Raw genomic sequence first — 11,186 nt, forward strand, 5'->3', positions numbered from 1 at the left:
GTAGTGTGTTAGAAAAATGAGTGTGAGGTGACCACAGACAGGCTGCATGATCAGGGGAAAGGAGAAATATGGATACAGCCCAAGAGAGTTGAGGAGTTGTTCATTTGTCTTGATGTTTTCAGATTGGATATATTTGGGCACAACTGTGAGTTTATGGAAATAATCTAGTAAAAACGAAAATATTTGTGAAGAAGGTGAAGAGAATAATCAAAGGAATGGTTAGTAGATAGAAAGAATGGAGATAAGAGCACAAGCAGAGAAATTTAAGATACTTCCATATTAACAGATACAAATATAACTGACATGTTGGACATTACCTCAGTCTTGTGCTCCTGAAAAACAATGATGTTTAAAAAAAGAAACTCCATATTTGTGTGTTTCAGGAGATGGCTTACTGCAAGAGACAACCCTTCCCTACGTGACCTACACGAGATCCATGATGTCCCCCTTGTTTAATCAGGATAAGGCCAGACACAGACCCTTCGAAGTTTCATTTTTTTCCTCACCTAAAATATTAGGTGAACTCTTTTCCCCTGCTGATCAATTGAAACAAACTGGTTGTTAACTGACTTGACCAAACTTCCTTTCTCTTGACCTTTGACTTGCCCTCACACTGAGCTAGCATACAACCCCTCTGGAATGGCCTCTCCCAAGAATCAGCTGACTAAAAGGGAAGTTGTTCCTAGATCAACTGTCTCATCACAATCATGCCACCCACTTACCTATAGCCAGTTCTCTCTAAGTTTGTTTCTAGCCCTCATAAAAGAAAAATTCATTCTGCCTAAACTTTTAGATGCTTGTAGATGTCATGGTCTGAGCAGTCTCCCTATTACCATACTCCCACTTTCATTTATCATAATACTATATTCCTTTTGAGTAAAGTTTCTTTTTTATCTAAGTCAGATGTGTTTTTTATTCGACAATAAAAAAAGATGAATAAAGATGCATTTAGATTATACAATTGGTGTGTGGAGATAATTGAGTTTCTCTGTCTGATGACTCTTATTTTCTTAAGGAAGTAAAATAACCCATTGAATTTGAGAACGCAGAAATAGATCTTGATAGCATGAGAAGAGGATGCTATATGAAATAGGCATTTCTGAGAATGAAAAAAGTATTTCACTAAGGAAATGTGGGAGAATTATAGGGTAAGTATGATTGAACATTTGTAATTTGTGATCATGGATTTAAACCTAAATCAATCAACTTGTTGGTATGATTTTCTACATTAATGTTCAGCTTCTTGAGTGCTAATAGGAATACAGATAATTTAGTGCTACTAGACATGGTGTTTTTCAGAGAGATAAAATACTATAAAACAGGGGGCAAGTGAGAGGTGGGCATTTTTAGGAATTTGCAATGAGAATGTTGGACTAAGACATCTAAACCGGGCAGAGGGAAGACTGAAGGGTACTATAGGATACTGATTAATTGATGTAGTCAATGTATTAGAAGTGTCATGAGGGGTTAAAATTTAAAGCAGAGGAAAAGCAGAGCCATGAGCTGGAACAAAGGGTGTTTTTAGAGTGGTTTTAGATAGTCAGAAAGATTTTAGAAGTGATGAAGGTGATGATATAGGTCTAGGATATAATCATGAGAGTGGGTGCCAATATTGAAATGATGAATAAATTACTAAAAAGGATGTTTGTGAACACAGCAGCATTAACTAATACCACTTTTGGAGAGGGAGAGATAAGAGGCTAGTTAATATAGTCAGTGTCCTCTAAAAGATCAGATTTTTCTGTTTTTGACTCCTCAAAAACACTAAAATAAACAACCTGCATGCAAGCAATTGTTATAAATGATATTTTCAATGATTTCATTTTATCTGGATCATATGAGAGGGTTTTTTTGGTATGTGAAAAGACAGTTGAAATAGATTAAACCTATAATTTTCTGGTAATGGGCCTCAGATTGTTTACATGGGGCCATCTAGAATAATTCAAAATTTCCCTTTTTAAATACATATTTTTTTATTTCGGCATATTATGGGGGTACAGATTTTAAGGTTTCAATAAATGCCCTCCCCCCCTACAAGTCTGAGTTTCCAGCATGACCATCCCCCAGATGGTGCACATCTCACTCATTATGTATGTATATATCTGCCCCCCTCCCCCCTGCCCAATACCCTATTACTGTAGTACCTATGTGTCCACTTAGGTGCTACTCAGTTAATACCAGTTTGCTGGTGAGTATATGTGGTGCTTGTTTTTCCATTCTTGGGATACTTCACTTAGTAGTATGGGTTCCAGCTCTAATCAGGAAAATATTTAAATACATTTTTTAAGTGGACAAGGCTTAAACCAATAAAATTTAAGAACATAAATACTTCTTTGAAAAAATTTGTTGAAACTAACCAGAGTTTTAAATTTTTTTCTACTGAAAGTTATTCTTATACTGTACTTTTCATTCATTTTTTATATTATTGCTCAGAAAACTTACATGATTTAAGAATGTATGGTTATCAACTATCAGTGTATGGAATTAGTTATTATTTAGATATTTTAATTATGTAGCATGTATAATGGCACTAACGTAACTTGCTAGGTCAAGGTCAGTGAATAATGTCTATTATAGTTCTGGTTGTTGAAATTAATGAGTGATAACTCATGCGTATCTACCAAACTTCTGAAAATTAGGATTCAAATTAGATTTTTAAAAAAGTATTAGGCAATAATTCACATGAATGTGTTTAATTTACAATTCTACTCTTTTGAAGATAAGATATTCTCACCACTGGTTCCTATTCAGATTATCATATACATAAATATCTCTCTCTAATAGCTCTCATCTTATCTACTGATTACATATAAGTGAGTAATACTCATGTAAATGGTTGGGCTATTATCTTACTCTGTTTAAAAGAATCTTCATTAATCAAATGTTTCAAAATCCAGCCTGATTCCAAGATTTATTATTCGTCTCCTCTTCTTTTGGCAATACCAGATAGCAACTTATTTTGCTAAAATTTATTTCAGTGAGAAAAGAGTGCTTCATTTTGATTTTCTTTAAAAGTAAAATCTTTTACATTCTGTCAGTCCTTTATTTATAAATGGAAATAATTTAAAAAAATCAAGTGTCTCTTGCAGCCTTTTATGCTTCTTATAAAGGCTAAAAGTTTCATTAGCGTAGTTACTTCAAACTTCACAATCATAGTTGACTGTTGGAATCTTATTCACTTAAGAGTAATTATATTCCAAGCATAAAATGGCTTACAGATATTTTTTTAAGATGAGATAAAAACTCAGTTGGAGGTAAAAGCTATGCAGCTTTCACTGTGATTTTAATTAAAGAATGTAGAAACCCAAAGGAATAGATTGTTACCAACTTAAACAATGAACCATATCATACTGGTATTAAAACAAAAAAATACAAACTTAATAACGCAAATAAAAATGTAAATTAGGGCTCTTCATTATTTTAAAATCATGTATAATTAATAAAATTACAAGAAATCCATGGAAGATTGTTCAATAAGAAATAAAACAGAATTTCTTCTATTTGACAGTTACAAATAAGCCCCAAATAGGATATAATTTATTTTACTTTTACTTCTTTTAAGGATAAAAAGTAAATAAGAAGGGAAAAGGAACTCTTTTATGGGGTAAATTATAATTTGTTCTCAGTTATAGCAGAATAGCCTTAATATGTTAGAAATAAGAAAAAAACTCATAAACTTTATGACACTATAAAATTATCAATATAGAAATTTATTTAAAAGTTTTTCATAATAAAAACTGAGTATTTTCAGCTGATAAAAAATTACCTACAAAACCAATCAAAATATAGATGAATCCTATAACACACTATTCCAATATGAATTACATACCCTTAAAACATGCCATTAGAGATATTCAAAGACATAGAATACAAAATTTAAAAACCTTAAATAAATACAGTTTAAAAAAAATCCCAAAAGATAAAATAATTTCAGAAGTGAACATCAAAGTAAAAAGTGACAAAGGACGAATGTATTTGACTTAAATATAAGGAACACTGAAGAGAGAATTAAAATACTTAAGAACACAAACAAAATTTACAAAAAAGGCGAAAATCACTAGTGATAAAGTGATTTAGAAGATTATCAAAGAAAATAAAAACTACCTACAATTAGAGTCCCTTAACAAATAAAGAAAACTAATGTTTAAAGCTATAATCCAAGAAAAGTTTCCAGAAATAAACAAGACTTAAGTCTGTATTTTATAAAGATATACTTAAACAGGGCCGGGCGCTGTGGCTCACGCCTGTAATCCTAGCTCTTGGGAGGCCAAGGCGGGCGGATTGCTCAAGGTCAGGAGTTCAAAACCAGCCTGAGCAAGAGCGAGACCCCGTCTCTACTATAAATAGAAAGAAATTAATTGGCCAACTGATATATATATATAAAATTAGCTGGGCATGGTGGCGCATGCCTGTAATCCCAGCTATCCGGGAGGCTGAGGCAGAAGGATCACTCGAGCCCAGGAGTTTGAGGTTGCTGTGAGCTAGGCTGACGCCACGGCACTCACTCTAGCCTGGGCAACAAAGCGAGACTCTGTCTCAAAAAAAAAAAAAAAAAAAAGATATACTTAAACAAAGTGAATCAGAAGAAGTAAAAATAAAGAGAAAGACAAAGATTTACTAGGCAAATGCAAAAAAAAATCAGGTGTTGCAATGTTGATATGAACATAGGTATATTCAAGCCTAAAAACAAAATGAGAACAAGAAAGGTATTTTATAATGTTCAAGTCATAAAGAAAATAGGAAAGGAATGTCTATGCACTAAACAGCACAGAAGACTGACTTCTTAACACAGACACCCCAGAAATGTAAGGAGAAATAAACAGAAATACATTAATATTAGATTTCAAGAAAGCATTCTCAATCCAACTCAGGTCAAGTGGATAAAAAATAAATAAGGTTATTGTTTATCAGTAAGGCAAATAATTTAATCACTAAGATATATCTTACAATTGTAAGTTAACTTTTATACTTTAATAATAGAAAATATACCTTCTACTCAAATACCCATGAGACATTTGTGAAAACTGATTCGATATTACTTTATAAATAAAGCCTCGATAAATTCCAAGTAGAGGTAATAGATGAACACTCAATTAAAATTCAATAAAATTGTAACTTTATTACAAAATTAAAAATAATTCCCAAAATATTATTTCCACTTGGAAATTAAATATAAGACAAACCAATTACTAAACTGCTTTTGATAACAGAGTAGATACAAATGAAAATTATAGAATTTGTTAATATATATTAAAAAGGTCAATGGGATATAAATAATGTAGTAATCTGAAACCACTAGCTAACTCTGTTAAGAAAAATGGGGAAAACAAAATCACACAAATACATAACATGAAGTAATGATACAGGGCAATAGTGTCACTGAAACAGAGGAAATTACTGAAATTAGCATAGACTATTTTGCAACTAGTCATAAATCAGTATTTACAATATTGTCATTAGACACAGTTGAATTCATATAAATTCATAGTTAATTCAAATGTATTAAATGAAATAGATAAGGACACTTTATGATGGGAAAACCCATAATTCACAATGAAGTTATAATAGGTATGAATATCCCTGCACCAAATAATATAGGAGATTGTCTCCATAAAGCAGAAATAAAAATGCAAATATTTTTGAAAACTTAAATGGCATGAGCAATCTTCTAGGAAAACTAAAACCCCAACAGAGACAGAAAATTTATTCATATCTATCTCCATAGGAAAAGAAAGAATTGTTTCTTTAAAGGACAAAAGCCAAGATATTTTATAAGGGAAATTTATAATACCTTCAAAAATTAGATAATATTTATGTAGTTTAAACTGTTAGGAGCCTCAACAAATCAATAAATGTGATTCAGCACATAAACAAAAGCAAAAAAACCCAAAAAACCATATGATCATCTCAATAGGTGCTAAAAGGTATTCAATAAAATCCAGTACCTTTTAGTGATGAAAACCCTCAATAAACCAGGCATAGAAGGAATATATCTCAAAATTATAGCCATATATGAAGACAAACCCACAGTCAATATCATACTGAATGGGGAAAATGTAAAAGCATTACCTCCAAGAACTGAAACAAGACAAGGATGCCCAATGTCACCATTTATATTCAACATAGTACTCTGGAAGCCCTAGCCAGGGCAATCTGGCAAGAGAAAGAAATAAAGGGCATCCAAATTAGGAAACAGGAGGTCAAAATATCCCTGTTTGTAGATATGATCATATATCTAGAAAACCCTAAAGACTCCACCAAAAGAATCCTAGAATTGATAAATAAATTCAGCAAAGTTTCAGGCCACAAAATCAATGTGTACAAATCAGTAGCGTTTCTATATATGCAGAATAGTCAGGCTGGGAGTCAAATCAAGGACTCAACACCATTTAAAATAGCTACAAAGAAAATAAAATACTTAGGAATATATTCAATCAAGGAGGTTAAAGACCTCTACAAGGAGAACTACAAAACACTTATGAAAAATATTGTAGATGACACAAACAAATACAAAAACATCTCATGCTCATACATTGGTAGAATTAACACTGTTAAGATGTCCACACTGCCAAAGGGATTTACAGATTCAACACAATTCCCATCAAAATACCATCTTATTTTACATATCTAGAAAAAAATCATCCTAAACTTCATTTGAAATTAAAAAGAGCCCAAATAGCCAAAGCAATCTTAAACAAAAAGAACAAATCTGGAGATATCACATTACCTGACTTCAAAATATAGCACAAGGCTATAGTGTCCAAAACAGCATGGTACTGATATAAAATTAGAGACATAGATGAATGGAACAGAATAGAGAATCCAGAAATAAAACCACATAGCTATGGCCAACTGATCTTTGGCAAAACAGACAAAAATATACACTGGGAAAAGGATGCCCTATTCAATAAATGGTGCTGGGAAAATTGAATAGCCACATGCAGAAGAATGAAGCAGGACCCCTATCTCTCACCATATACCTACCCAAAGAAAAACTCAGGATAGATTAAAGACTTAAAAGTAAGGCAAGAAACTATAAAAATTGTAGAAAAAAATAGGAAAAACTCTCATAGACATAGGCCTAGGCAAAGAATTTATAACTAAGATGCCAAAAGCAAATACAACAACCAAAATAAATAAATGAGACTTTATTAAATTAAAAAGCTTCTGCACAGCAAAGGAAATAATCAACAGAGTAAACAGGCTACCTGCAGAATGGGAGAAAGTGTTGTGAACTATTAATATATATCTGAAAAAGGACTATAATGTCCAAAATCTACATAGAACTCAAACAGATCAGCAAGAAAAAAACAAACATCCCCATCAAAAAGTGGGCAAAAGACATCAACAGAAGTTTTTCAAAAGAAGATAGATAAATAGTTAACAAACATATGAAAAAATGTTTAACATCACTAATTATCAGGGAAATGCAAATTAAAACCACAATGAGATACTACCTTATCCCTGTTAGAATGACGATTATTAAAAAGTCAAAAACCAACAGATGCTTGCCTGGGTGCAGAAAAAAAGGAGCGCTTATACACTGTTGGTGGGATTGCAAACTGGTACAACCTCCATGGAAAACTGTATGGAGATTCCGCAAAGAACTCAAAGTAGATCTACTACTTGATCCAGCAATCACACTACTGGGTATCTACCGAAAGGAAAAGAAATCATTTTATCAAAAAGTCACCTGTACTTGAATGTTTACCACAGCATAATACACAATTGAAAAGATATAAAATCAATCTAATGTCCCATTGATTCATGAGAGGATAAAGAAAATGTGGTATATAGAGACCATGGAGTAATACTAAGTCATAAAAAGGAATGAAAGAATATCTTTTGTAGCAATTTGGATGGAACTGGAGGAATTATCCTAAGTGAAATATTTCAGGAATTGAAAAACAAATACTACATGTACTCACCATTACATTGAAACTAATTGAACAACAGTTATGTGCACATATGGAAATAAAACTCATTGGAAATCAAGCAGGTGGCAGGGGGAGGGGATGAATAAATTCTCACCTAATGGGTACAATGCACACTATCAGGGTGATGGGCACACATAACTTTGACCCAAACTGTACAAAAGCAATTTATGTAGCCAAAGTATTTTTACCCCCATAATATTCTGAAATAAAATAATTTTAAAAAATCAACTTGGTAATAACCTGGATATATGGAGTGCCTTTCAAATAATGACTCAAAATGTAGATGCAATCTAAGAAAAGGTGGATAAATTCAACTATATAAAACTTTTCTTATATAAAATAAGAAAAGAACTTGTTAGTAGCAATAGCTAAACAAAGCAAGACAAAACCATAGGCAAAATAAAAGGCAAATATCAAATTGGGAAAAAATATATTTGTAACTTACAACTTATATCACAGACAGAGTGTTATTCTCTTTAATATATTAAGTATTCTTAAAAATTAAGAATAAAATGACCATAATCCAATTAACAAATGCACAGAAAACATAAACAGATGGATAATAGAAGATACCAATTGGCTCTTAAATATGAAAAGAATTTCAGCTCCGCTCTGAAAAAAACATATACAGATTTAAACTACACAGATATCATTTTTCTTATATAAGACTGGCAAACAAAGAAGCCACAAGACCTGGCTAGGCAGGGCTCCCACTTGACAAATTTGATAATTTGAGCAACAAATAAGAATAATGACAGTAATTGTGATGCATTGAATAACAAAGATGAATCCATTATTCTTTGTGAACAAAAGTACAAACTATAAAGACTAAGATTAATAAATGAGCTCATAAAACCCAAGGACTTCTGTATATCAAAAGATACCTTAAAGGGACTGAAATGACAAGCTTCAAAGTTGAAGATATTTATTTTATATATAACCGACAATGATTGATATCCCAAATATTACAGAGTGCTTTTGAGAATGTGGAGCAATAATATCGCCCACCGACTTGCTCATGAGGTTTAAAGTTGTAGTTACCTTTTCAAGAACTGCTTGACATTACCTATAAAAGGAAATCAATTGTGTGTGTTTTTCTTGTCTCTTTTGCCCAATAGTCCATTAAAGAAATTCAAACGTGTTGATCCTATAGATTTAATTATTTCATTTTCCTGTTGTCCCATGTTGTAATATATGAACATAACAAATTTTTTTTATTCTAATGTTGATAGACTATTGGCTTTTTTGCTTCAATGACCACTGTGCCAGAGCACTCTTGTGCATCAGGAATCTTGCTGAAGTGTAACTTACTTTCACACAGAGTGAGGGTAAGTGGCAGAGACCGGGCTCCAAGTCGGGCCTCTGGTTCCATATTTAGCACTTTCACAAATCCGCCCCTACTGCCTCAGAAACAGACCTGAGGGTCTCACCTGGGCTGTTGGAATGTCATGAGGGTTCATTCTTCACTGGGCCAAGGGATGGCAGACAAGGTACAGCTAGTCTGGAGGTGTTCAGAAATGAACACTAGTGAATGGACACCTTTGTCATACCTTAATTGCATCTGTCTTAAGGAGAGGAATGGTCTAGTTTTCACTGACAGCTTTAATCAATAACAAGATGTTTATTATAGCATCTCTTGTATTTTCCTGGCTAGAGCTGGAACCCATTCTATTAAGTGAAGTATCCCAAGACTGGAAAAATAAGCACCACATGTACTCACCAGCAAATTGGTATTAACTGATCAACGCCTAAGTGGACATATAGGAATAACATCTATCGGGGGTTGGGCAGGTTGGGGGGAAGGGGATGGGTATAAACATACATAATGAGTGTGATGCGCACCAACTGGGGGATGAATACACTTGAAGCTCTAACTTGAGGGAGGGGGCAAGGGCAATATACGTAACCTTAACATTTGTACCATCATAATATGCTGGAAAAATTTTTAAAAATAACCAGATGTTTATTAATTCCATATTTATGATTGAGGATTCCAACTTATTATCTGATTTAATTCTCATGGCAACCTGACAGGTAGATGTTATTTTCTCTATTCTCATGACCAAGAAAGCAAGAAAGCTTGGATGGCTAGGCAATTTGCCCAAGTTCGGCTAACAAGTTGGGCATTCAGTTGTAGCAGTAGTTAAGCAATCTTTGGTAAGTGGAAGCCCCTTTTTGGGGGGCCCATGCTTAGCCTACATTACTTCCAGGGCCCCCCAAATTATTTAGATTCATATGCCCATGGTGTCCATGCTGGCATGGTCAACAGCACAGACCAGCTGAATACAGTCAGCCAAAATTTACTTATTACTTGTTAGATACTCTCCTGTGACAGTTCATATGTGATACAAAGATATTCACACTTTGTGCCTATTCCCATATGTTCACCCCATGCCTGTACCCCAAGCAAGTCATCTTATCTACAGTTTTCCTACCTTTCTCTTCCCAAGCCCCTGCACAGCTAGGCAGGCATTCGACACTACCTAGAGCTCTCTAAGCATTGAATCCTCTGTGTACACAGCATGCACAGCCAGGTTTACCACCTGAAGCTCTGCCCATTCAGAGGTTTCTCTTTCTCACTTCCCATTGTCATTCAAATCCTTTCCTGAATGAGGCTGCTGTGTAGCTGCTGCCATTTCAGTTTGTACCTTCATATCAAGTAGACCCATCTGCAAACCAAGGGTGGGCTATTTTATCTTCTGCCAGCTGGTCACACTAGAGCCCTCGTGTGACAACAGCTATGAGCCAAGGAGGGAAGGTCACTGACACAACACGATGGTGGGAGATCTGGGCCTGGTTCACCTGGTTGTGTGGCTTCCTTGTGCCTTTTTATCTGATTCACTCTTGATTTGGGATCTACCACTTCCATCTTAACATAGGGTTGCTGCTGGACTCACCTGGCTGTATGACTTAGTGGCTCTGACAAAACCAAGTAGAAAGTTTCAGCTGCATGATATCCATTAGGCACTTATCTCTACCAAGAGCCAGTGTCATGCTAGGGATTATTTTTCAAAAATATATCCTTCTCTACTACATATGGCAAAGCCTTGCTCCAGAACCCCATATGCCTATGTTGTGATTCTCTTTTGGAGAGTGCCATATGGCATTTTTTGTCACTACTGGTAACTCCACTATCATAGAGTTTCTGTGCTCTGTGGCTTAAGTGGCAGGATTACTTTAACTAAAGCCTGGATCTGCTGCAGAGACCTTTCCTTCTCAGGGACCCACTCAAAGCTGGCAAATTATTAA

Source organism: Microcebus murinus, chromosome 15, assembly GCF_040939455.1.
Source record: "Microcebus murinus isolate Inina chromosome 15, M.murinus_Inina_mat1.0, whole genome shotgun sequence".
Taxonomy (NCBI): Eukaryota; Metazoa; Chordata; class Mammalia; order Primates; family Cheirogaleidae; genus Microcebus; species Microcebus murinus.